Consider the following 25,705-nt stretch of genomic DNA (forward strand, 5'->3'; position numbering starts at 1 on the left):
TCATATATTACTAAAATAGCTGAGAAAATATCAATTTTCTTTAATGATGCCCTGCAACATTGCGGACTTTTTGAATTTTTAACTTTTGTAGGCATTAATCCAAGAAGCTGAAATATTTCTTCTTTATTGTGCACAAACTTCCAAGAACGCTAGAGAAATGTGTTTTTATCCACCATTTAGAAGCATCACGCCTTCTTAATGGCAATTACTGCGCTCTAGGAAATAAAATTAGTTTCAACTACAAATTTTCCAGTGAGCCAACAATTTATTAATGGCACTTTCGGTAAAAAAATGAGAAGGACCTTGGAAATATGCTTAAATAGACTTCATTTTCAAACTTTAAGAAATTTCTCTAGGGCCTCTTTTTCTCTCCTTTTTCTTTTTCTTTTCTGTTTTCTTTCTCTCTTCCTTTGCTTTCACTTCCTTCCTTCCTTGCTTTCTTTCTTTCCTGCTTCTTTTACCTCTTCTTCCCTTTCTCCCTTCCTCATTTCCTTCTTTTCTTTATAAACAAAAAGCTTAGTGTTACAAATGGCATTTCTCCAGACTAGATTATTTTTATAGGCAGAACTATTGGGATATACAGTAGGATGCCAAATACTTTTAAATTCTCTTTTCAATTCTTAAATCTAAATACAAAAATAGTTTTTACATGTTATAATCTGTCTTGAATTTTGTGGACTTTGGAAGTAAATTTTAGTTGAGATGTTCTATCAATCACATATTTTCATAAATTACAAGCTGTAAATTAGATAATAGTTGAAATTGCATCACTCCCTACATATGTTTTGATCAGAGCATGTTGATTCATCATAGATGAGGATGATATTTATAGCTAATATTTTTTGAGTATCTACTGACCATGCTTTAACTTTGTTGTCTCGTTAACCTTCAAAATATCCTTATAGGGTAAGGGAGTATTGTTTAGCTCCATTTTTAGTTTCCTTGTCTGTAAAATGCAAATAGTTAAACTTACCTCCTGGAGTCATGTGCTATTAGGTGAAGTAAAGGATACACAGCGATCTACATAGAGTTGCAGAGCCAACAAGTGATAGGACCAGTTAAACCTAGGCCTGTTTAACCCTGGAGCTTGTGTGCTTAATTGTGCTATAACGACATACTGAAAGTTGACTGCTGCTGGAAAGAACCCTTCCACTGGCTTCTGCACTGCTCTCTATTGGATTGGAGGGAAGATGACAGAGCTAGGCTTGCTTTCACTGTGGCTATGACTTCCCATCCTCCAATCATTCCAACTTTATCGTGAACCAGTTCTAAGAAGGGTCTATAATTAGATTTAATCATCCATCTTTCCATAAGATATCATCAGTAGGAATAACAGTGTGTCTTATATTCCTGTTTATCTTAGTCCCTCTGACAAGAAGTCCAAACCCTGTATCCTTTCTCAGCTTAGATCTACATGGCACTGAACATCTCTTAATCTGACTCAAGCTCCCATTTTTTCCTGCAGCTGACAGACTCTAAGACAACCCCAGCTTTTCCAACCTCCTGGTACTCAAGTTCTTGTGTAATTTCTTCCCCTTGAATGTGGGAAGGGCCTGTGATTTGCTTCTAACCAATACAGTGCTACAAAGGTGACTAGATGTCACATCTGTGATTATGATATATAAGATTGTAATGTCTGTTTTGCTAGAAGACTCTCTCCCTTGCTGTTTATGATGAAGCAGGCAGCTTTATTTGGAAGGTCTACATGGCAAAGAACTGAGGGCAACGAGCCAACAGCCAGCAAGAAACTAAGGCCCTCAGTCCATCAGTCTGAAAGGACCTGAATCCTACCAAAAGTCATATGAGTTTGGAAGCAAACCCTTCTCCAGTCAAGACTTGAGAACGTAGGTCTGGCTGACACCCTGATCGCAGTCTTTCTGAAGACCAGAGAAACCATTCTTAGACTCCTGACCCACAGAAATTGGGAGATGATAAACCTGCACTGTTTTAAGCTGCTAAGTTACCCAGCAATATGCAACTAATACATCCCTGAATCTGCAAAACTCTTTGTCTGCGCCCTCTGGAATTCACTGAGGCAATAGAGGCCATCAGAAGAGAATTTCTACAATTATCAGCAAGTATTCAAATCTACCTATATGTTTTTTCTGGATTATTCAACTGCCTCTCCTGTTACAATGTATGAACTTTCCATGCTCCTAAGGCCATCTTCTGAACTGTACATTTGATCCAGTTCCCTCTCTCCATCTTGAAGACTTTGCTCCTGGAATTATTTCTTTCCTCCTCATCATCAATTTTTCTCTATCTATTGGATGGTTCTCATTTGCATAGAAGCATGTATAATGTCTCCATCATAAAATGACAAGAAAACTTTCCCTTGCCTTCGTCTTCTACCAGTTGCAGCCTTCTGCTCCCTTACACAGCAAATATCTCAGAAGAGTTGTTTATACTCTCTTATCTACTTCTTCTGCTGTTCTCTTTTGGATCCAATTAGTCTTTTCTTCCTACCTCTCCAATAAAAGTGCTCTTCCTGGGGTCCTTAATGACCTTCAAGTTGCCAAATTTAAAAGGTAATTCTCAGTCTCCATCTTGTTCAAAGTCTCAGCAGTGATACAGTTGATCACTTCCTCCCGCTTGAAGCACTTTCTTCCCTTAGTTTTGCTGCCATCACAACTTCCAGTTTTCCTTCTAACGCTGACTGTTCCTTTTCAATCTGCCTTGCTGCATCCTCCTGCCTTTCTTAACCACGGAAGGTGACAATGCTCTGGGCTGTGTCCTTGTGCGTCTCTTCTTCTCTATCCACATTCTCTTCCTAGGCAATCTTGTCTAGTTCCATGGCTTTAAATCTCATGGATATGCATATAACTTCCAAAGCTATATCTATAACCCTGACTTTTCATCTGAATTTTAGGCTCATATATCTAATCTGCACTTGGATTTCTAATAGATAACTCAAATTTAACTTTTTAATTGAACTCTTAATTTCCTGCATCCTACAAACATTTGTTTTCCCTGCAAGTGGTATCAGCATACTTTCTGTTCCTCATGCCCAAATCCTTGGAATCAATCTCGACTCCTCTCTTTATTTCATATTCCACATCTATTCCTTTGTTGAGAAGCTGCTGGTTCTACCTTCAAAATGTGTTCTCAGTATGAACCTTTTCCCTCCATTCACTGGGACCACTTTGGTTCTAGTCACCAGCTTTTCTTTCCTGGCTGTAGCTTCTTACCTTGTTTCTATTTTTGAAGTCTTACAGTCTGTCTCCCTCTGAGTAGCTAAGTGAGTGATCCTTTTTAATACATTAAGTTACATCCTGATATTTCATTTTTTAAAACCATCTGATCACTCTCCTCAACACTAGAAATAAAATCCAAAGTATTTACAGCAGGCGTCCAAGCCTCCATGATCTAGCCTTTGACTCTGCCCACACCATTTTTCCTTCTTCCCTGTTCACCCCACCCCTGCCACACAGACCTCTTTGCTGTCTCTAGATGGCTCTAAACAGGTGCATTCCTCAGGTTCCTCCTTCTTTTGTCTTTACTGTTTCCCCAACCTAGAATGACCTTCCCCAAAATATTTACAAGGCTCACTACTACCCTCATTCCTTTTATGTCTCTGCCCAAAAGTCTCAAAATTCCTTCCCCAAGTATGCTACTTAAAATAGCAGCCATATCGCTCTCTATTCCCTTGCACTACTTTGGTTTTCTTCCAGGCTCTTTTACCAAAAGACAATATTAGATAGCTCTTTTTAGAGTCTGTCATCCCTTCTAGGATATAAGCTCTATGTCCGGGTGGGTCCTTTGTTTACTCATTGCTGTATCACAATGCAGACAAGTTCATAGGGGTAGGTAAATCATTAGCAGAGCAGGGAATCATGAAAATGGAAATATCAAAATATCACCATTTGTTGAGTTATATAAAATTTTTAAATCTTGATGAAGAATTTGCTGTTATGCAACAGATCAATCAATTACATGATACAATTTATTTGTAGCTATTTTATGTAGTTTTGATGATCTTATCACACTTCTGATAGGTTCATTTTTCCCTCTGGAAAATAGGAGATCTTGTCTCCATTCTCCTTATCCCTCACCACCATGATTCACTTAAGATAACCCTTAATTTTAACTCAGTAAAATATCATAATGGTTTTTATCCAGGCTTTTAAGAAATTCTCATTAAATGATCATTTTCTGCTCCAAGACTTTCACTGAAGAAAAATAATTGGGACATTTCGTAAGATTCATTACCTAATCAGTAATCCTCTAGTTATCTTTGATGGTTCCCAGATGGTGAAAACATTAAAAAGACCTTTCAAAACTTTTTAAAGACCTTTTCTTTGTCCTAGCTACCAATACCACTTACCTCCTTCCAACTTACTCTTCAAATGTGCCAACATAACCATGAATGTGTTTGAGGCTATCATAAAGCTTTTCCTTTTTCTCTCATTTCTTTTTCATTATAAATATTATCAAAAGATCCTACTCACTTATTCTGAGTCTTAACTTGTTCAACATACTTCTCATACACCTGTCTATCCTCAAAGTAGATTTTTAATGCACAATTTGTTGTTTACTCCCTAAGAATGGTGTTATCCTTCCACAGAGATGAGTCTATGCCAAACTTTCATAACCCCATTGTGCATGATCACAAAATTGTCCCTTTGTAGTGCTCTTCCTTTTAAATGGCTTTCTTAAATTCCCTCTAAAAGTAAAGATGAGAGTCTCTTACTAAAAATGCTTCACTTTCAATGTGCTTGGACCCCTGACAAAATCAAACTTGGATGCAGTTTTGGTAAACTATACACATACAATAAATATAACCTTAGGATGAGGTCTTAAATTTGCTGAAAACAATCACTTTGTGCCCTCAAATTAGCATTTCTTCTATTACTCCATTCCTCTTCTCCATTTAGAATGCATAGTTCCGTGCTTCTTGCATTTCAGATTAAAATCTGGCTCTAAGAGTTTTTCTTAAAACTGCAAGTAGTTTCCATGGAAACACAGCATGGCTTCTCAAATGTCAGCTTTCTTAAACTGGCCCTCGCAGTTTATGAAGGATCCTTCACTGAAGTGTGACAATCTCTTCCACCTCCGTGAAGTAAGTAGGAAATATTGGAACAGGAAGAGATATTAGGGACAAACTATATAGTTAAATAGTATTTCCACACCTAAAAATAGGAGGTAAAAAGCCATGAATTAAAAAGTGGTGTTTTAAGAAAGAATAATTATCCTCCAGCATGCTAATCAAAAAGAAGTGGCAGAGAAACAGACACAGGAAGCATATTGATTTCCTTTTCCACAAAATATGTTAGAATAGCTGTGTCCTGCCTCTTCCACTGCTCTCAAATCTGCTTCACAAAGCGGAGGGGCTGCTTCACACAGCATAGCCTTCTCCTCCAGCAGAGGACTCCTGGGCCTTGCTAAGCACTGGGTTAAAACATGGAAACTCAGCATTGACGAAATAGCGAGAAAAGTAGGCAATTTGGCCTGTGGATTGCACACACTGAGCAGGCCTCTGTGTTCTAGGAAGGATGGAAAGTGATCAGCTTGGCCTGGCCTCCCGGTTTCCCCTGGAAAATGCCACAGAGAAGAAGATCAAACACCTGGCACTGTGTACATGTGGATTTCCTCTTATGAGCACAGCCAGATGCTCCCCACTGGGGTCCCAGACCATGGAGTGAGCCTCTCCTCTCCATGTGGCGACTGTACCATTGTCTCAGATAGATTCACCACAATCCTTACCACTTCACACCTCCAAAATGCCCTCACCAGTGTTCTGGGAATGACAAGGAGTAAATCAGGGGTTCTTCCTATGTAGGCATGGCTCTAGCCTATGGCATTGCCCTTGTAGGTCCCCCAGAGGACCTTGAGAGGTGCAAAAGGGTTGTTTGGGTCTTTCCTCTGGATCGGTTCCAAAGAAGGCAAAGAAGAAAGGATTCGGCATGTTCGTATCACTGCAGCCAGAATTCTGCTAGCAAAATTAAGCAGAAAATTGAGGCCATGCATCCAAATAACTATGACCAAAAGAAGCTTTTAAGTAAAAGTTTATCATAAGATCTTATTTTAATAGTTTATTTGAATATTCCTTAAGCCTGAAATTTACCTGCCCGGTTATTTTGTTTCTTGATTTCTTCCTATTAAAGAAAGAAATGAACTAGTCAATAACTTGTGAAGTTTTCTTTCTGAGCACTGGTTGTTCAAAATTTGGCTCAGTTTACTGCATCAGCCACCCAGAGAGTGATTCTCCTCCTCCTCTCCGTTCTCATTCCTCCATCCCTACGCTTCCCCTTCATCTTTCCAAATGCTTTTTTGTAATTCTTTGTCACTTTGCTTTTTTAAAAATTTTATTTTATTTTTGAAAAATGTTTATAGAAGGTGAGCATGAGGAAGTTAACGATTGTCATTTTGAAGTTGGTTTTTTTCTCACTGTCTAGTCTCTATTTCCTCCAAGTTTTCTTTTTATTCTGTTTTCGTGTTAGTTTTTGGCCTGTCTTTCATGTTAAATACACTCTTCAACTGTCAGATTACTCTTGGCTGTCCATTTATATTTCAGAATAGGCAGTAAAAAGCTGGTAGGAACTTCTGGGTAGAAATTGTTGAGCATAGGTTTAATGTGGGCTGTTCCTCTGGACCATTTGTTGAGAAACTTCCTGTCAGCATCATTGGGTTTTTCCTCTTGATTGATCCAGACTACTTGGAGAAGATTCTTTCAATCTCCTGCCTGGTTTGCTAGCATTCTGGGGACCAAGAGAGGAAGACAATTCGGAGACTCAACAATCAGTATGTGCACTTTTACCTACTCCCTTTTTTCTGTGTTGACTCCAACTTTCAACTTGGTCTGCTGGCCTCCAGTTCAGAAACCCTCAATGCAGAAACTTAGAACTTCAGTCACTCTCTGGATACAGGAAGAGCCACTGCCCAGTTGCAAGAGTGGAAAGGGTACATGGAGGTCTACCAATACCTTGAAGAGATTTTCAATTAGCCTTTTATAGCCCTACTTTCTGCCCCGTTTCCAGAGGCAACTATTAAAGTGAATTCTGGAGCCTTGTAAAGGGTTTACAGTATAAGTATAGTTGATTCTCTGCTTTCCCTACTGTTGGCTTAGGGTTCAGTTGTCTTGGGTATCCCTCTTTGTGCCTCTGCTTTCTAGCTTCCAAATTTTGTTGCTATATTGTGTCTTCTCCCATTCTCATTGTTCTTTTCATTTTATACTTTATATACATTCTTCTGGTGTCATTCAGTTGGATTTTAGGAGGGAGAAGAACATAATGCATACATTCAACATGCCATCATTTGTGGTTTTATTCTTTATTTTGCTGCTACTATATGTGAAACTAGTAATCTATAATACTTAATGTTATACCTGAAAAGCCTATGGTGATCAGATATTCTCTCTTGTTTCACATATGAGAAACCTAATTCCAGGGAGGTTAATTGGCCAATCAATAGAGTTTGTCAGGCTAGATTTTGAATTTGGATATAGGCCTTTTGACGTTGAAATTTCAGCTCTCAGAATCTCAGAATTTTAAAGCAACACAAGACTTGCGGCTGGCCCCATGGTGTAGTGGTTAAATTCAGCGTGGTCCCAGGTGCAGACCTACACCACTCATCAGCCATGCTGTGGTGGTGATCCACATACAAAATAGAGGAAGATTGGCATAGATTTTGTTAGCTTAGGGTGAATCTTCTTCAACAACCATAACAAAGAACTAAAAAAAAGATACAAGTCTTTAGAAATAATCTCATCAAAGCCCTCATATTATAATACAAGCACCAGAGAAGTTAAGAGACTTATACTGAGATCAAGGTGCTGCGAGAGTGAAATACAAGCTGGTCAAGGAAAGGATTCTGGAGAATTCTAATTCCTCTCATCCTTTGGTTCACTCTCTCTTTTGGTCTCCATTGTTGGTTGCTGTTTCAAGTGGTCAGGACAGTTTTCTTTGTATTTTTTTGTCTCTTCAATCAGGAATTCTTACTTATAATATTTTCCAAACTCCAAATTAGGGAAACTTTCTGTGTCATTTCTGTGGTCTGAATGTTTCTGTCCCTCCCAAATTCATATGTTGAAAACCTAATGCCCCAAGATGATGGTATTAGGAGGTGAGGCCTTTGGCAGGTGCTTAGGTCATTCAGGTGGAGGCTTCACAAGTGGGATCGTGTTCTTATAAAAGAGTCCTCAGAGAACTCCCTTGCCCCTTCCACTATGTGAGGACACAGTGAGAAGTCTCTGACTCAGAAGAAGGCCCTCACCCAGCCATGCTGCCACCCTGATCTTAGACTTCCAGCCTCCAAAAACTCTGGCAATAAATTTCTGATTTATAAGCTACCCAATCTGTAGTACTTTGTTATAGCAGCCCAAACTGACTAAGGTAGTCTTCATAATAGTCATGATTATGATTAAATAGTAACATAAGTCTGCTACTGCTTTCTTTCTAGTGCCAGACACTGGGCTTCGGGCATTATATGTATAGTAAATTATATCCTAAAGTATTAATTAATCTAGTTATTTTCTCTAATTCCCTACCCATCTTCTCTTACACTTGTAACTCAAGGGCTATTTTCCCTCTGTCTATCTTACACTCAAGGGAAAAGAAAGATTGAAAGAAACTGCAAGACCAAGGGGAAAAACATGGTTTTCTTTTCAAAGACAGACTTTTCTGTAGATAAAACAGGCCTGTGGAAATGAGAGAAAACAATGATGTGACATCTAAAACCTGAAGGAGAGCCTTCCAAGATGGAATTGTGGTGGAGCAAGAAATCCTCCCTCTACCACCGATCTATCAGTGGTGACCATCCTGATCTTCCACAGACTGACGCTTGTAAACTCCCCCTTGAAGAGATGATGGAAATTGGACATCCTGATGGAAGTAGGGCTGAAGGAAGAACCTCATCCCTGACCAAGGCAGCACTAAATTAAACCAGTGTGGTGTTTCTCTGTGAGCACTGGCATCATTAGACTTGCTATGATTACATATATGTTAGGAAACTGAAATTCAGTAACTTGTACAAGATCAACTGTCCCGTCATTTTTGGAGCTGGGATACAAGCCTGTGTAGTCTGGCATCAGAGCTTTCCTTTATCCTAATATTTTACTCCTTCCAAATATTCACTGCAAAATAATTCAGGATAAGGATTTATTAATATAGTGACATACCCTCGCCTCTACAAAGTATCTGTTTTCTCAGAGGACAACGTTGGATTTCATTTTTTTCTCTATTACGTACATATTTTCCTCATAGAAAGTTCTGGACCAAGGGCATTTCTGACATAAAAAATAACTCACCCATTCCTGTGCAGCCTGGGCTTTAGAATGTCAATATCGCTTGCAGGTGTTCACATTTCAGATTTGTGGGAAACCTAACACAATTTAGATGAAGGGGTTTTTAATTAATGAAAGACTGGATTCCAACCCAAGGGAGAGTACTTCAACCTTTGAATTAGCAGTATAATAAATCTAGTTTTTAAAATGTCAGCCATGCCCAACTGCCTGCATTTCTGATAACCGTGCTATGGTTTTCAAGGAGGCTTCTATCAATCTGGCCTCCTGGTATCAATTGCTGAAGTAAGATTTGTACAAGAACAGAGGAACTTTAGTTTATATAATCAAATCAAGTTACTTTGTCTTTTCTTTAGCATAAAACTCATGTTACCTTGAGTTTGGTAATTAGTTTTTGAGGCAATACTAAAAGCATGATCTATAAAAGAAAAAAATTGATAAGTTGGTCTTTAATAAAACTAAAAACTCTTCTGCAATATATATTATTAAGAAAATGAAAGACAAGCCACAGAATCGGAGAAAATATTTGCAAAACACATACAAAAAGGGCATATCAAAAGTATGCAAAGAATTCTTAAAACAAAAAAATAAGTTAAATCAGTTATAGTGGGCACGAGTTGAAGAAATACCTCATCAAAGAAGATATAGTGATGACAAATAAGCATATGAAAAGATGCTCAACACCATATGTTATCAGGGAAATGCAAATTAAACTATAATAAGGTACCACTATATACATATTAGAATGGCTAGAATCTAAACCACCTAGTGAGAATTCTCTGTACTGTCTTCAAGATCTTTCCATAAATCTAAAACTATTCTAAAATTAAAAAAATTATTTACAAAAGTACATATTTAGGTCTATGGCTCAACGTATTCAAACCATTGTATGTCCGGCTCTCAGATCATGAAGTAGAGCATGATCAGTGCCACCGAAGCCCTCTCATCCTTCCCAGATCCCCATCCTCAGGCACTACTACCCCTCCCCCCAGGGCAACCACAATCCTGACCTCTAACAACATAGGCTTGTTTTGCTTATCACTGAACTTAATGTATAGACAGAATCACACAGTGGGAATAAGATTCTTTTTTAAATGACAAATTGGCTCAAGTCACTTGAGGCTCCTATGGAAATGTATTTGCCCTTGACTATGTGCATTCATAAGTATAAAATTAAGGTGCTTGTCAGCAGTTGGCACAGCCTTGTATTTTACTTCAGATATAATTTAAGCTATTTGGAAGTGAATTAATTAGTAAAATGAAAGAATATATGAAAGTTGTCTTCATTTCTTTGTAAAATTCCTTTTCCCTAAACTTTTTTTTTTGGTGAGGAAGACTGGCCCTGAGCTAACATCTGTGCCAATCTTCTTCCGTTTTGTATATGGCATGCTGCCACAGCGTGGCTTGATGAGCAGCGCATAGGTCCATGCAGGGGGTCCTAAGTGGAGTGTGCAAACTTAACCATTACACCACCAGACAAGTCCCTAAACTTTTTAATTATACAGAATTTGCATCCTCTAAAGTATTTCAACTTTTTCTGGTCAACAGTTAATACAACAAATGTTGCTTTTTAGGTTTTCACATCATAAGCCCATGGTATTTTTATTTCTAATTATTTTCTGCCCTCTTTCGATACAGTCTAAAATCTAAGCATCTTATGCTCCTGTGGAACAGCCCTGCCAAATCTCCTTCTTGATTTAACTACCAGTTTGACCAATCTTTAGGAGATTGAGTTTTATTTAAATTTAGTCCTCATACAGCCTGGCATGCAATTGCTCATCTAACAAGTTTTTAAAATGCAGATTTCCAGGCCTAGCCAACCCTACTGAATCAGATTCTTTGGAGTTAAAGCCTACATTTCTGTAGTTGTATAATATCACCATGTGATTCTTTCACCCACTCAAGTTTGAAGACCTCTTCCTTGGTGTCAGGCATAATTGTGAATTTTCTTCAGCGTATTTTTAAAAAATACTGTTCAAAACCATTTTAAATAGAATTTCAAAATTTATACAATTCAAATTCATAAAATCTATAACCTTATTTTCAGGTGTAATTTTATTTTAGGTGTAGCCTTATTTTCTCTTACTGATTTCATCTTGCTATCCAACCCTAATTTTGAAAGACTGGGGGAAAAAAACCCCTTAAATTTAGCTTATCCACCGCTTCTCATTTAAAATTGTGATTTTCATTTGCACAAAGGCTCTTTGGGAAAACTATCCAATCTTTTATGAATTAATCTTAGGAAATTGTGGCATTTACCCACCTTGCCCTTTCTTTCTGAGAATCTCTCATGTCATTATGGTGTGGTACTCCGTGAAGGTCAATCACTGCCTCCTAGATGTTTTTCTTACCCATTTCTAAGTTACCATGTGATCATGGCCAGTTTTTTCAGGGTCTCTCCTAAGGGGAGTTTTAAATTTTCCTTTTCTACATAAAGGGAGCAAAGAATATCCATCACCACTCTCCTCTCCCCCAAATACTAGAGTCTCTAATTTTAAAAATGAATGGTGGGGATACAGGCAGCTTCCATCTCTTTAAATAAGATTATGTTGCCCTTTTTTCTTTCTTTCTTTTTTTTTTTTTTTTTTACCATCATGCCTGGTAATAACTAATGCTTTTTGAGTACTTATTATGCTGGGCTGTGTTCTAGGCCTTTAATCTTCACAACGTTGTTATGAGATGGGTCCTATTATCATTTCCATTTTGCTGAGGCAGAGTGAGGGCAAGTAACTTGTCCATGGTTTATAACTAGTGAGCAGTGGTGCTGATATTCAAAACCAGTTAGTCTGACTCTAAAGCCTCGTGCTTTCCCTGTCATGTTATACTGTTTCTGATTCATTTATTTAACAGAGATTTATGCAATACTACCTGCTATGGGCAGATCACTAAGGATATAGCAATACATGCAAAAGACAAGGTCCCCACTTTCATGGACCTGGTAGGGGCAGAGAGAGACAAGGAAAGCTGATAATAAGCAAATAAATATATCATTTAATGTCAGAATGTAAAAGGAATATGAAAGAAGTCGTAGACTATGGTTTCATTACATTTGGTCATCAGGGAAGAATTATCTTAGAGAGGTAACATGGAGCTGAGCCTGAAGGATAATAAGGACTTGGACTTGCAAAAAAATAGAAATCGAGGCAAGTAGGGTGAAGACCCAAACGAGAAAGGGTTGCAATGTTTGAGAACGTAGAGCTGTGTGACTAGCATAGTAACCACGAATGAGAGTGAAAGATGGGAGAGGCAAGTGAGAGCCAGATCGTGCAGGGCTGTGTAGTTCAGCATAAGGAGGTGACTTTGTTTTAACACCCTCTATTTTAAGCAGATGATGACATGATCTGATATGCATTTAAAAAATATTTTGACTGCTGCGTGTGGGAAATTAATTTTAAGAAAGTCGAAAGGAAACAGGGAGAACAATTCTACTTTATAACACTTTAAAATGAAAATTGTTGACTGTGGAGATTTGGGAAACTGATCAACCAATAGTTAAGTAGGATTTCTTGCTAGGAAGTCTCCCTCATTACTGTAGAACGTTGAAATAAAGCCAAAGGGGAATTATGGGGCTGGTTTCTATATCAAGGTAACGTCAATATTAATCTGATTATTTCCCAGGTTATTTTATTTTCTCTGATGTCACATAGACAGTCTCAGATGATCCTCTCAAGATGCTTGGGCTTCATAATTCCATAAAATCTCTGAAAGTTCCACATAAATCTATGGCTTTAATTTTCCAGAAGAGATGCCTCCAAAAACCCAGATTGGCAGAGTTTGCATTTCTTTTGATAATTTAGTTTTAAACAATTTGGATTTGATTTGTCTCATTGACCAAACATTTATGGTGTACATTTCACAAGAAGCACTTATCTGGTTTTGCAGACAATATGCATATATATTCACTATGTCATCTACTTTTAAGGAATTTAAAAGTTACATCTTCATTCAAGAAATGATTGAAAATCTGTGATGTGGAAACATTGGGGTAGGCATCATGGCTATGAAGATGAACAGCACACAGTTCCCACTCTAAAGAATTTTATAGTCAAATACAAAGAAGCATAATAAGAGCAAAATAAAAGGCCTGCTGTGATAGAGAAAAAAGTGATTGTTTTCCATTGATTGTCAGGGAGAATGTCATGTTCAATTTATCCACCTGGAAACAGAGGTGGAGACTATTGCTGGTAGACAGGTAGTTTATTTTCAGGAATAATGCAAGGTAAGAGGATTGGTAGGCCAGGCGGAGTGAAACACTTAAGGAGGGAAAGCCAACTCTAGTGTATATTCTTGAATTGGCAACTTGGCTTGATTCTGCCTGGACCTTCTGTGGAGCCATGAAGGTTGCGTCCCAGAACTGCCTATCTGAGGGACAAAAGAGGTCAGAATTTAATCACTGTCCGCTGATCAACAGTTGCCCATTGGGGCATTAACTCCTTCATCTTTCTAGATTGCACATGAGTAAGTGGCCAAATTGGTATCCACAGGTATTCTGTGTCAGCAAAGCTTGAGACAGAAAGTAAAAGATAACTTGGATGGCTAAGGGGAGGCGTTGTCAGGTCATATCCCTGTGAAGCTGGTTGCTATGGCAATGGCTAAAGTAAAAGGTAGGCTGAGAGAATGTAAGTGGATGGGAAGGGAGGGTAAGATATTCTTAATACAGTTATGCATCACTTAACAATGAGGATACACTCTCAAAATGCATCAGGCGAGTTTGTTATGGTGCGAACACCATAGAATGCACTTACACAAACCTAGATGGTATAGCCTACTACACACATAGGCTATATGGTACTAATCTTATGGGGACATCATTGTAAATGTGGTCCATTGTTGACTGAAATGTCATCATGCAGTGTATGACTGTACAAAAAACTCTAACATGAGGTAGCACTTGAGCTCGAACTCAGAGGAGTATCAGGATTTTATACACAAAGGTTAGACAGATGTAATAAGATGAGGAAGTTATATAGAAATGTAGTTCCGGCAGAGACAATCTGATGAACAAATATGGGTTTGAGAGAGCACAGTGTATATCAAAGTGTAAATCTTGGTACAAGAGAATATAGTGTATCAGTAAGGAGATTATCACAGATCAGAGTGGATATATTTCTTGGGTTGAAGAGCGAAAGATCTTCGGTAGTAAACTCTGGAATGAATCATCACTGTCCAGTGGATGGAAGTCATTGGCCTGGTCTGGTCACATGTTAACTCCTAGGTCCAGGACAGCACTATGAAAGTCAGATGCATTATTATGGCAAAAGAGTAGTTCCCAGTAGGAAATTGCTGTGGTTTTAAAATACATCCACATCAAATAAAAATAAAAATTCTTTGATACTCCTCCTTTCAAGAAGTGGAACTTACTCCCCTTCCCCTTAAGTGTGGGCTGGACTTAATAAATAGTTTCTGAGAAATACAATATGGTGAACGCCATAGAGTCACAGCCAGTTCCAGTTCTGAGACTAGGTCATAAAAGGTTTGCAGCTTTCTCCATGTTCTTTCTCTCTCCATGTCCTGAGAACACTAACGCTTTCCTATGGCCCCTCTGAAGAGGCCCATATGGTGAGGAAATGAGGCTTGTTGCCAACAGCCACGTGAGTAAGCTTGGAAGCAGGTCCTTCAGCTCTAGCAAAGCCCTCAGATGACTAGAGCCCAGGCTGAAATCTTGATTGCAGTCTTACAAGAAACTCCGAGCCAGAACCACTCAGTGAGCACTCCTCTATGCTTGATACACAGAAGTAGTGTGACAATACATGCTTTTTGTTTTAAACACTACATTTCCAGGTAATTTGTTACAGAGCTATTGATAACTAATAGAGAAATGATGTTGAAGAGAGAAAAACACGTATGACCAGTGTAGGTTATAAGGGCCAAATTTAGGGTAGAGTTGATGGACAAAAAAAGAAAATAAAGACATAGAAGAGACTGAGACTAGATTTCTGTGACAACAGTAACAACAAAAAGAGATAGACAATTGGAGAAGACAGGCATTAATAGAATCCTACCACACACCAAACACTTGAGAGTTAAAATTGTGGTTTTTCTTCGGTTAGTTAGTGAATCATCCCAGAGTAACATGTTCTTGAGAATAACTCATGTTACATAAGAGAGTCAATTGCAGATTTGGCCTGAGGGATGCGTAGATGATCAGGGAATGATAAGATGTGAGCTTTGCTTTCTTGGTTCTCTTAATTCAAAAGAAGTTAGTGGAAAGTCCATAAGAAATTGGTAGATAAAAGTTTCCGAGTTCAAATCAATTCCACCCTAATTCTACAGTTTCTTTTTTAAGTGTAATGAATCCAATATTTTCAAATATATTAAGGCACTTTTTCTTTTTCTATAATGCGTTCATGATTGTCTCACTAGTCAGCTAGAAGCAAAGCGTACCTTTGGGTTTGTATGTGGAGAGTAACAATTGATGCAGCAGGAATGAGAACGGACCAGAACAGTTAGTGCTGTATTCAGTTTATAATGTTCAGTATAGTATTTTGATGAGAAACAATTATCTATATATCTAAGCTTTACTAGAGAGACATTATTTTTTAATTTCTTTTAGTATGTGAAGAAATAACATGTATATGAAGTATATGAAAAAATATCAGAATAAACCTGATAGACTCCAAGCATAGATTTTCTTTCATATTGCAGAGAAAATAGTCCCTGTGCCTATAATGATGAGGTCACAAGTCTTGCTCTCCTAAAGTAAATAAGATAATCTAGTTTGGAGGCCAAAACTCCTTTCTTCTCTTCCCACTCAGAACCCAACATTTAATGTGAGGATTTTGAGAAACATCTTGACTAGCAGGTTAGTTTGAGAACACTGTGACAAGTGACACAGTTCTATGGGAATTGTGATAGTGGCTGCAAACCCCTGGGAAAATGCTCTGGATCCAACGTGTCAATGTGGTATAAAAATATTGCTCGGAGGTAGTGGCCAGAGGCAGAAAGATTGACAGACTTGAAGAAGTACTTGTGTTCCTCTATGCCTGCACTTGTACTGAGGCTCTGGGAGGTCCTGCATCCTCCGTGAAGTGATGCAGATGTGATAAGAGGGTCAGTAGGTGGCCGGTCAAATTTACAGTTTTGTGACAGAGCTACTGCAGGTAGGAACTTTGAGACCCAAGGCAAAACTCTGTAGCTATAGTCTCCAGAACTGGCTGCCAGCACATGACACACATAGAGTGATATATGATCAGTCACACTTCACTAGACCAGAGAGCTGACCAGTCCAAGGCCCTCCACAGTTAAGATCCTGCAGGACACTTGGGACTCTATGTGGGTCCACAGCCTGAGTCTCATCTGCTGACATGAGATTGCATAAATTGTCACCCTCTCTCAAAGGGGAAAAGATAAAAATCTGAAGGATAAACTTTATATCCCAAAGAGATGGAATTACTTTAAGAGTTGTTTAATGTTATTGACTCAAACTAAGATTACTGGATTAAGTGAATTTAGTTTTCTTCCTTTCAACTGCCCAATGGAGGTGGAGCCTTCTGAAGAACAACAGATCCCATAGAGAGAATAAAGGGTCTATGTACTCATTGTTCCTCCGAACTGCAGTGGAAGCAAATATGGGACCCTGCAGAATTTATCTCCTTGTGAGTGTGATTATGTACCAAATTTTTCTGATTCCAGGAAACCAGAAATAAAATCTGTTTATCTGTTATCTGTTTTAATTACATCATTTTGTAAGAGAATGAGAATAGGCAACATGGTTACAATGTAATTTTTTTTTTTTAAAGATTTTATTTTTTCCTTTTTCTCCCCAAAGCCCCCCGGTACATAGTTGTATATTCTTCGTTGTGGGTCCTTCTAGTTGTGGCATGTGGGACGCTGCCTCAGCGTGGCTTGACGAGCAGTGCCATGTCCGCGCCCAGGATTCGAACCAACGAAACACTGGGCCGCCTGCAGCGGAGCGCGCAAACTTAACCACTCGGCCACGGGGCCAGCCCCGGTTACAATGTAATTTTTGATCCTGAATCCTACTACCATCATTATGTAAACATGACCTTGTGAGTTTTCTGACTTTTGCTGATGGTGTTATGATTTTACACCATTTAGTGTGTCTATATTACAAGAACATAAGAGGTTATCTTTCCTGACGGGAGATGTCTGTAATTTTTTTCCAGTTTAAAATGTGTTCTTACAAGAGACTAGCATTATTTACTACTTTTTGAATGCATATCCACTGAGATAATTTATTTTTATGACAACAATTCCCATGCATTGAGGCACTTCATATTTTCAGTTAGCTTGCATTTTCTGAGACACAGATAAATCAATGTCAATCCTTTTGTTTTAAGGTCTGGTTTTTCTTAGTTTTTGTAATAGCTATTAAAGCATTCCTTAGAAACAAATTAGCTTTCCTAAAGCTCTGTATATTTAGCATATTAAAATTTGCATCAGAAGTTTATAATGAAAACCACTCAGATAATTCAAAGATGAGGCATTGTTACAGAATTAAAGTAACCACCTAGCTCCTAATATGGCTTATTATGTGAGCAGGGGCGCTAAAACACAGAAAAAATAGGTAATTCTGTTAATGTCAGTTGCCTGATATTAGTTCCTCTCCCACTCATTCTTCAATGAAATTAAACTACGTTTCTTTATTTACCAAATCCTTAAAACTCATAGTGTTAGAATTGTTTCTTCTGACGCACAGGAACATTCCATCCCTATTCCACCAAACACTTCTCTGAAAACAACTTTCCTATTTTCAACCTCCTGTTCACTCTTTCCTATGAAACCTACTCAACACCATCATTACTTTTACTTCTTTTCTATCCTCCCTATCACTTCCCTTCTCATTTGCTTGCTTTACCACTAAGCTGGAGCTACACTACTTTTTAAAAAATTGTGGTAAGGACACAACATGAGATCTACCCTCTTAACAGATTTTTAAGTGTACAATACAGTAATTTTAACTATAGGCTTATGTTTTTAATCCCTTTCTCCTGGATCTCTGTATAATTAATTGTAAATATTCTTCCTACGGCTTTCTTGAAATGCTTATCTTCCCTGCCCCCACTGTTATGCGCCAAATTGTGTTCTCCCAAAATCCATGTGTTGAGTTCTAACGCCTAGTACCTCGGAATGTGACTGTATTTGGAGATCGGCGTCCTTAAAGAGGTGACTAAATTAAAATGAGACTGTTAGGGTGAGTCCAAAACCAATCTGACTGGTGTTTCTTTTTTTTATTTTAAAGATTGGCTCTAAGCTAACATCTGGTGCCAACCTTCCTCTTTTTTTTTCTCCCAAAAGCCCCCCAGTACATAGTTGTATATTCTAGTTGTAGGTCCTTCCGGTTGTGCTATGTGGAACACCACCTCAGCACGGCCTGATGAGCGGTGCTAGGTCTGCACCCAGGATCCAAGCCAGTGAACCCTGCGCTGCTGAAGCAGAGTGAATTTAGCAGCGGGCCGGCCCCTGGCTGGTGTTCTTATAAGAAGAGGACGTTAGTTCACACAAAGAGACCCCAGGGTTTCTGATGCACAAAAAAAAGACTGAGTGACATAGCATAAAGGCAGCTACATGCAAACCCAGGAGAGAGGCCTCAAAGGAATCCAAAGCTGCTGAGACCTTCGTCTTGGACTTCCAGCCTACAGAATGGTGAGAAAATTCATTTCTGTTGTTTAAGCCACCTAGTCTATGACATTTTGTTTTGTCAGCTTAAAGATTCTGCACCCAATTACAATGTAGGAGGGTTCCCTCACCACCAGCTTGCTGTCCTACTCATCTCAGTTCTGACACCATCCACCCAGAGCTGGCATCATATTCCACAGGTTAACAGCTCAGTCCTATAAGACTGTCCCCCATCCCACTTTAGATGCCAATTGCAAGCCCAGGGTGTTACCTGTGCTTCTGATCCATAGGTTATAGATTGGAGATTCCCATGACCTTCTAGGGTTTGATAATTTGCTAGAGCAGCTTATAGAACTCACAGAAACATTTTACTTACCAGATTACCACTTTGTTATAAAAAGATATAACTCAAGAACAGCCAGATAAAAGAGATGCATAGGGCAAGATATGGGAAAAGGGTGCGGGGCTTCCATGCCCTCTCTGAGGGCACCACTCTCCCCCAGTCTCCACGTGCTCACTGACCTGGAAGCTCTTCAAAACCTCTCCTTTCGGGTTTTTATGAAGGCTTCATTACATAGGTATGATTCATTAACTCACTGGCCATTGGTGATTGAACTCAATCTTCAAACCCTCTCCTCTCCTTGGAGGGCAGGGAGTGGGACCAAAAGTTCCAACCCTCTAATCACATAGTTGGCTCTCTGACAACTAACCTCCATTCTTAGGTGTCACCTCATTAACACAACAGAAGATACCTTTATTGCTATCATTACTTAGGAAATTCCAATGCAAACAGGCCTGCTCTGCCTATTGCCTGCTATCTAGAAACAGTGTTTGATATAGGTTGTTCATACATATTTATCTAGTTCTTTACATGGGAAAGGAAATCTGATACTAGTTACTACATTGTGACCAGAAGTAGAATTACTCAGGTACCATTTTTACTTCTACTTCACAGATGAGGAACATGAGGCACAGATAATTTAAATTATTAGCCTCAAATCACATAAGTATTGAATGTTGAGCCAGAATTCAGATATTGATCTCTGTGACACAAAGCCTATTATCAATCCATGGTACTGCACCTCCTCTCATGGACAAATAAGACCCTTTAGATTTCTTCAGGCTCTATAAAACCCAAACAGTTACTGTGGTAATAGTAGTAGCAGCAGCAGGAAAAATAATAATGATGATGAGGACAAGAATGGCAACATTTATATGTAAATAGTAATTTATAATTTACAAAGTAATTTCATGTTCATTTCTCATTGATCCTTACAAGCGTTCCAAATTTCCTGACTTTTCTCTCGTTATGATCTGAATCACCCCACTTGTTTGGGGGAAAAAGCTGTAACTTTTGCTCTGTTTCCAAGAGAAGATGTGCATGCGCTCACTGATGTGACAGCTCAATGATGGTCAGGTGAGATGGGAGGAGGAGGATGAACCTACGAAAAGGGATCTTTTACATTTTACTAATCCTCTCATTGGCAGAAAAGAAACCTCCTGTATGCCTAGGAGGGTAGAAATAACCTAGATAAGATGATCTGATCTTAGTTTATTTGAAAACTTCTGAAAGTTGGTCAATAGCATGGTTGATTTTACAGACTCATAGAATTTTATGTTTTGAAAGTTTGCTCATGTGTGCTTTTCTACTAATTGTTTCAATAATCACATTATTGAATTCAAACAAAAGCCAAAAGTCAAATGAAAGGCAAAAACATCTAAGGCTTTGGCCATCTGAGATTATGCCCACAGAATCAGACATTTTGTGCTTCCTGGATCCAGAAATCTAGATTAGAATTGTACTAATATGAGGGTGTAACTAATATGAAAATTACTGTGACATTATGTGGCTTAGATTATGGTACTTAAATTTTTCTGTCACGTACATTGTCTTGTCTGAATGCATTAATGTTTAAATCATTCTTTTCAGGTTATGCTCCTAAAAGAGAAACAGAAAAATATTGAATATTAAACTGTCAGTAACATAAGTAGAAAAGCAAAATATTACCATGCTAGATGAACAGAAGATGATTATTTTAAAATGCATGTCTTTGAAGGGAGCAGGTATGTTAGACAATCTCTGCTCTAATCACAAAAGAACACAATGATTGCTTTTGTTCTGTAGTTACTGACCTTCAGTTTGTCATATTATTTAGTCCTTTAAAAATTAACCTTATTTATCTCTCTCCTCCTTTTTGATTGCAACACCATTTTCTTTTTAAATTTCTTGGCCTCAAGAAAAGAAGAGAAATAAAGCCATCATTTTGACTTCTCGTGATAAAGTCTCATTTTGAATCAAGTATTCATCCCAAAAATGTAGGAGACTGTGAATCCCCTACATTACATGGCATATTTTGATGAATAAAAAATACATGGATTATCCCAGAAAGAACAACTTTATTACTTACTTAAAGATATCCATGGGGCTGGCCCCAGGGCCTAGTGGTTAAGCTCTGCATACTCTGCTTCAGTGGCCCAGGTATGGTTCCCAGGTGAGGACCTACACCACTCCTTGGTGGCCATGCTGTGGTGGTGACCCACATACAAAACAGAAGAAGATCAGCACAGATGTTAGCTGAGGGCAAATCTTTCTCAGCAAAAAAAAACAAAGTGTCCGTGTCCTCAAAAGAAGGTTAAGCACTTGCTTCTAATAGGAAGATACGGAATAACAGGAGGAACTCAAGTTTGGAAGTCACAGCCATGAGTGCAAATTATAGCTTCCTCACTAACCAATTCCATGAGCTGACTTTGGCATCCTTATTTATTAAAAATTACATTAAAATCTAGAGCATAGGGTTGTGGAAGGGTGAAAATTGTAACTATGTAGTACAAGATCAGTTATCATCCCTCATGTTTCTGTAATTAGGGCCATACTTTATCCATTAGATGCTTTTGCATTTTTAGACGACACATCAGCTGAAATGAGCTCACCATAGAGCAAATGCACGTATCACAGAGAGAGGGACTGTCTCAGTATGTAGACCCAGGATAAGAGAAGCATCATGGTTACAGTGTGGTCAATTGTTTGTTTACTTCCAACACAGTGCTACTCATGATCACAAACTTTTGGAGGGATTTATAGCAAGGATACTTCCCAGGGTGCATTGTGGGAGGGAAATTCCCACACCATGGTAAGGGAGCCTGGCCACATCCTACCTGCCCACATGACAATTTGTGGGGAGAAAGGAACTGTTATCTCATGTATTGTACGCCCTCATTTGTTCCTAAATTAATATTTCTACCAAATTTTTGACTATTTTCAAATTTAAATTGTTGATACATGACATGTCAAGGTCATTATTTGCAATCCTACAGGACTATTGTGATCATGTGAAGTCAGGAGGCCAAAGAACCTCTTCCTGCAACTAATCCTTGTACAAGTTTTAAAAGATTAAGAAAAATAAAATGTTCTGGAAAACAATACAGATTGAGTATGACAGATAAACGTATGGGTAAATGGAGAAGGTAATTAAAACATGAGCCTAAATTTGTTGTAGGACCCTCAGATATAATCTAGCCCATACACCCTTTTTTATTCTCTTGCTCATTTCAGCATTCTACAGTGTTATCCATCCTACCCTCCCTTTATCCTGTCCTCCCATTATCTTACCCTTTTCTTCTTCTAGGTCACATTTCCTTCTCTTTCCAGTATGCTCCTGAGTTCATCTTCCTTTTAAAGCAACACTGTTCAAGTTGAGTAATTATATGTACCAATTGGCATGTAGTTTTACACCATCTCTTGTACTGGAGGAATGTGGGCATAAATCTCTGACTATCTCAGTATGTAAGAAACTTGGACATATAAACTTAGGCAAGGTGCAACCACTGTGAATATTTGGGCAAGTCTGGCTGACAGTTACTGGAGTACATCTTTTCACGCACTATCAAAGGCCAATATTGAAAGGACATTTTAGAATGGAAAATACTGCCCATTTCACTCTAGATTGCTACAAAAAACACCACAGACCACCGTACATGAAAATTTCCATTGAATGATTCTAATTTTCCTCTTTTGCTTTAATTTCAGTTCAACTTGCCTAGATTGCTTCAGTAAAAGAAATAGAAAGCAAAAGCAGTGTCAGCTCAAACCTTTTCCAGAGCATAAAAATTATGCTTATTAATTTGCTCAGTAAATATTTTTTTGAGAAATCACTGTGTACCATGCATTGCTCCAGGAGCTACAGCTATGAATGTGAAGCTATAGTTGCTACCCTCAAACAGCCTGCATATTAGTGCTATAGGCAGTCAAATACAAAGATCTTTGTCATACAGAGAGTACTCAGTGCTATGATAAAACTCAGAAGAAAGTGATCCAGAAACACACAGTAAGGACCTGGAGACAAGACATAAAAGATGGGAGGTAGCTGTCAAATGGAGTTATAAAATCAGAAAGACCATGAACACTTTGGGAAAAGTCAATAAACTGTTAAAAAGAAATAAGATAATTTCCAATAATGATTATTTTGGATAAGAAATAAAACAATATTAAGGGATAAATAATGATTGGAGAGTAGGTCTTGGAGCTATTTTAGGCTAGAGATTTCTCTGTGAGGTCACTGTAATGTGAGATCTGAATAATGCGAAGAAACCATAAGATCTGTAGGAAGGGCATACAACATAGAGGTAACAGCTAGTGCAAATGTCCAGAAGCAGGAAAAAGCTTGAGATGTTCAAAAACAAGGAGAACCATTGAACAGTGCATCTGCAGCAGAGTGAGCTCAAAGGATCTTGTATGACTTAAGCTCATGGACATGGGCAGAGGCTCAAGTATTGATTTGGCCTTGTAAGCAACGTAAGAATCCTATCCTAATTATAATGGAGAATTTTAAGCTGGAGAATGAATCCTACTTCAGATTCTTACAATGGGTGAGACTCTGTGACTGTGATGGATCATTATTAAATTTTCATTTTGAAGAAATTGAAAGAGCACAAGGATAAAGCTAGTTCATCTTCACATAATATGCTCAGCTAATCTTAGGAGAGCACCTCAAACAACAAACAGCATTCAGAACACCCAAATCTTCTGAAACTTTCTAATCCCTGTATGCAGTGCTGTTCAAAATTGGATTTTTTGGAATTGTTCCATTGTATTTATGTCAAAACAGGTAATATTTTTCTGGTCCACTAAACTAAACCTTATTTCAACTTCGATGGATATAAAATAGCTCCCTTTTATCTGAGAAGGATATAGCACATAGTGCTTATGATTTGCCCTCAGAGAAGCTTATTTTGCTCACTGTGGAACCAATACATCAACGCTGGAAGTTTTTGGCATGAAAATCTTGTGTACACTCTCTTCTTACCTATACTAAGTGGGATCATTGAATAAAATATTAATAAGTGCAATTACCTGGACTGCCAACAGTCAACAATGAGAAACAAGGGCAAGAAAAAGCATATAAGCAATGAGTACATCTACTCAGGAGGATCTGTGAAGAATTCTTTTTTTAAGGCAATTTTTTTAAAGCAGTTTTAGATTCACAGCAAAACATGTTTTTTAAAAAAGAATATAAACAAAAGATGCAAGAAGAGGTTTTATAGGCAAGAATAAATCCCAGGAAGTGGCAAAATATCTAAGAATATACCAATAATAATGGCAAATATTTATTGAGTCTCTGCTCTTTTATAGTATTCTGAGTACTTTCTATACATTATTTAATTTAACCTGCAGAATAACCCTATGGTAGCTACTGTTATTTTTCTCATTTTACAGATGAGGAAGCCAAGGACAGAGGTTAAGTACCTTTCTCACAACCCTGCAGTTAGTAGGTAGAGGAGTTCAATTTGAAGGAACACAGGCAGTCTTGCTCCACAGCCCTGCCTGGTGACATGAGGGCTACTGCTTGGATTTCCCTTCAAGAAAGAGTTTGCTATTTGGATGCAAGAAGTGCAGTTGGCTGACAGTGTCTAACTACAATGTCTAAATTTTTGAACTAAGACTATACTCTTCCTGGGCTTTCCTCAACCAATGATGAGTGTGGCAGGGGTACTTGGGTCTGGCATTTCTGCCCATTGTGCATCTTCTGTAAAGAGTAATTGTGCTGCACAGCCCCTTCAGCCAGATGAAAATGTGACAGATCTCTATCTGAGCCTGAGACTCTCTCTTTTCTTTTCACAGAAGACAGGTCTCGATTGTGGTCTGAAGGCTTTTCCTGCCCCTCTCCCCAGTAAAACTCTTGCACTCCTAACTCCAGTCCAGGATTTGCTTCCCAGAGACACAAATTATACACAATCGCTCTTAATCATTCGGTGATGATGACTGCCTGACAACAGTATAAATGGACCTTGTGACAAAGAAATGAACAATTTCTTATATATACTATGTGCCAAACGCTGCACTAAATGTTTTGTATGTACATTGCATGTCCTTTAAGTCCTTATCACAAATCCTCTGTGATATATACTTTTTCAGATCTAGAAATGAAGAAAAGAAAGCTACTAGAATTTAAGAAACTTGCCCCAACTAATGAATGAAACAAAATTAGGATTCACATCCATGTCTTCTTGACTCCACTAAACCACCCTATTTCAATAGAAGATAATCCATAGTCTTCTAAAGTTACTTGTAAAGAGATAAGAAGAATAGATATACTACTCAGTGAAAATTGTATTATTGTTGCAAATGAAAGAAGGAAGAATAACCAAACATTCTTTGAATTCCATCTTTTCTAGCAAAGAAAATGACTTTCAAACTGAAAAAGCTAGAACAATATAAAAAAGATATTGCTGCTTGAGATAGTATGTAAATGGTCTGTGGCAGTTCGAGATAGTATGTAAATGGTCTGTGGCAGTTCCCAGTTACTTTGAATTAATATAAGTCTTGAGACTCTGAAGATTTGTATTCTTGGGAGCTGTAGAAATGTACAAATGTGATCTCAGAGTCACTAC

Source organism: Equus przewalskii, chromosome 9 (genome assembly GCF_037783145.1).
Source record: "Equus przewalskii isolate Varuska chromosome 9, EquPr2, whole genome shotgun sequence".
Lineage (NCBI taxonomy): Eukaryota > Metazoa > Chordata > Mammalia > Perissodactyla > Equidae > Equus > Equus przewalskii.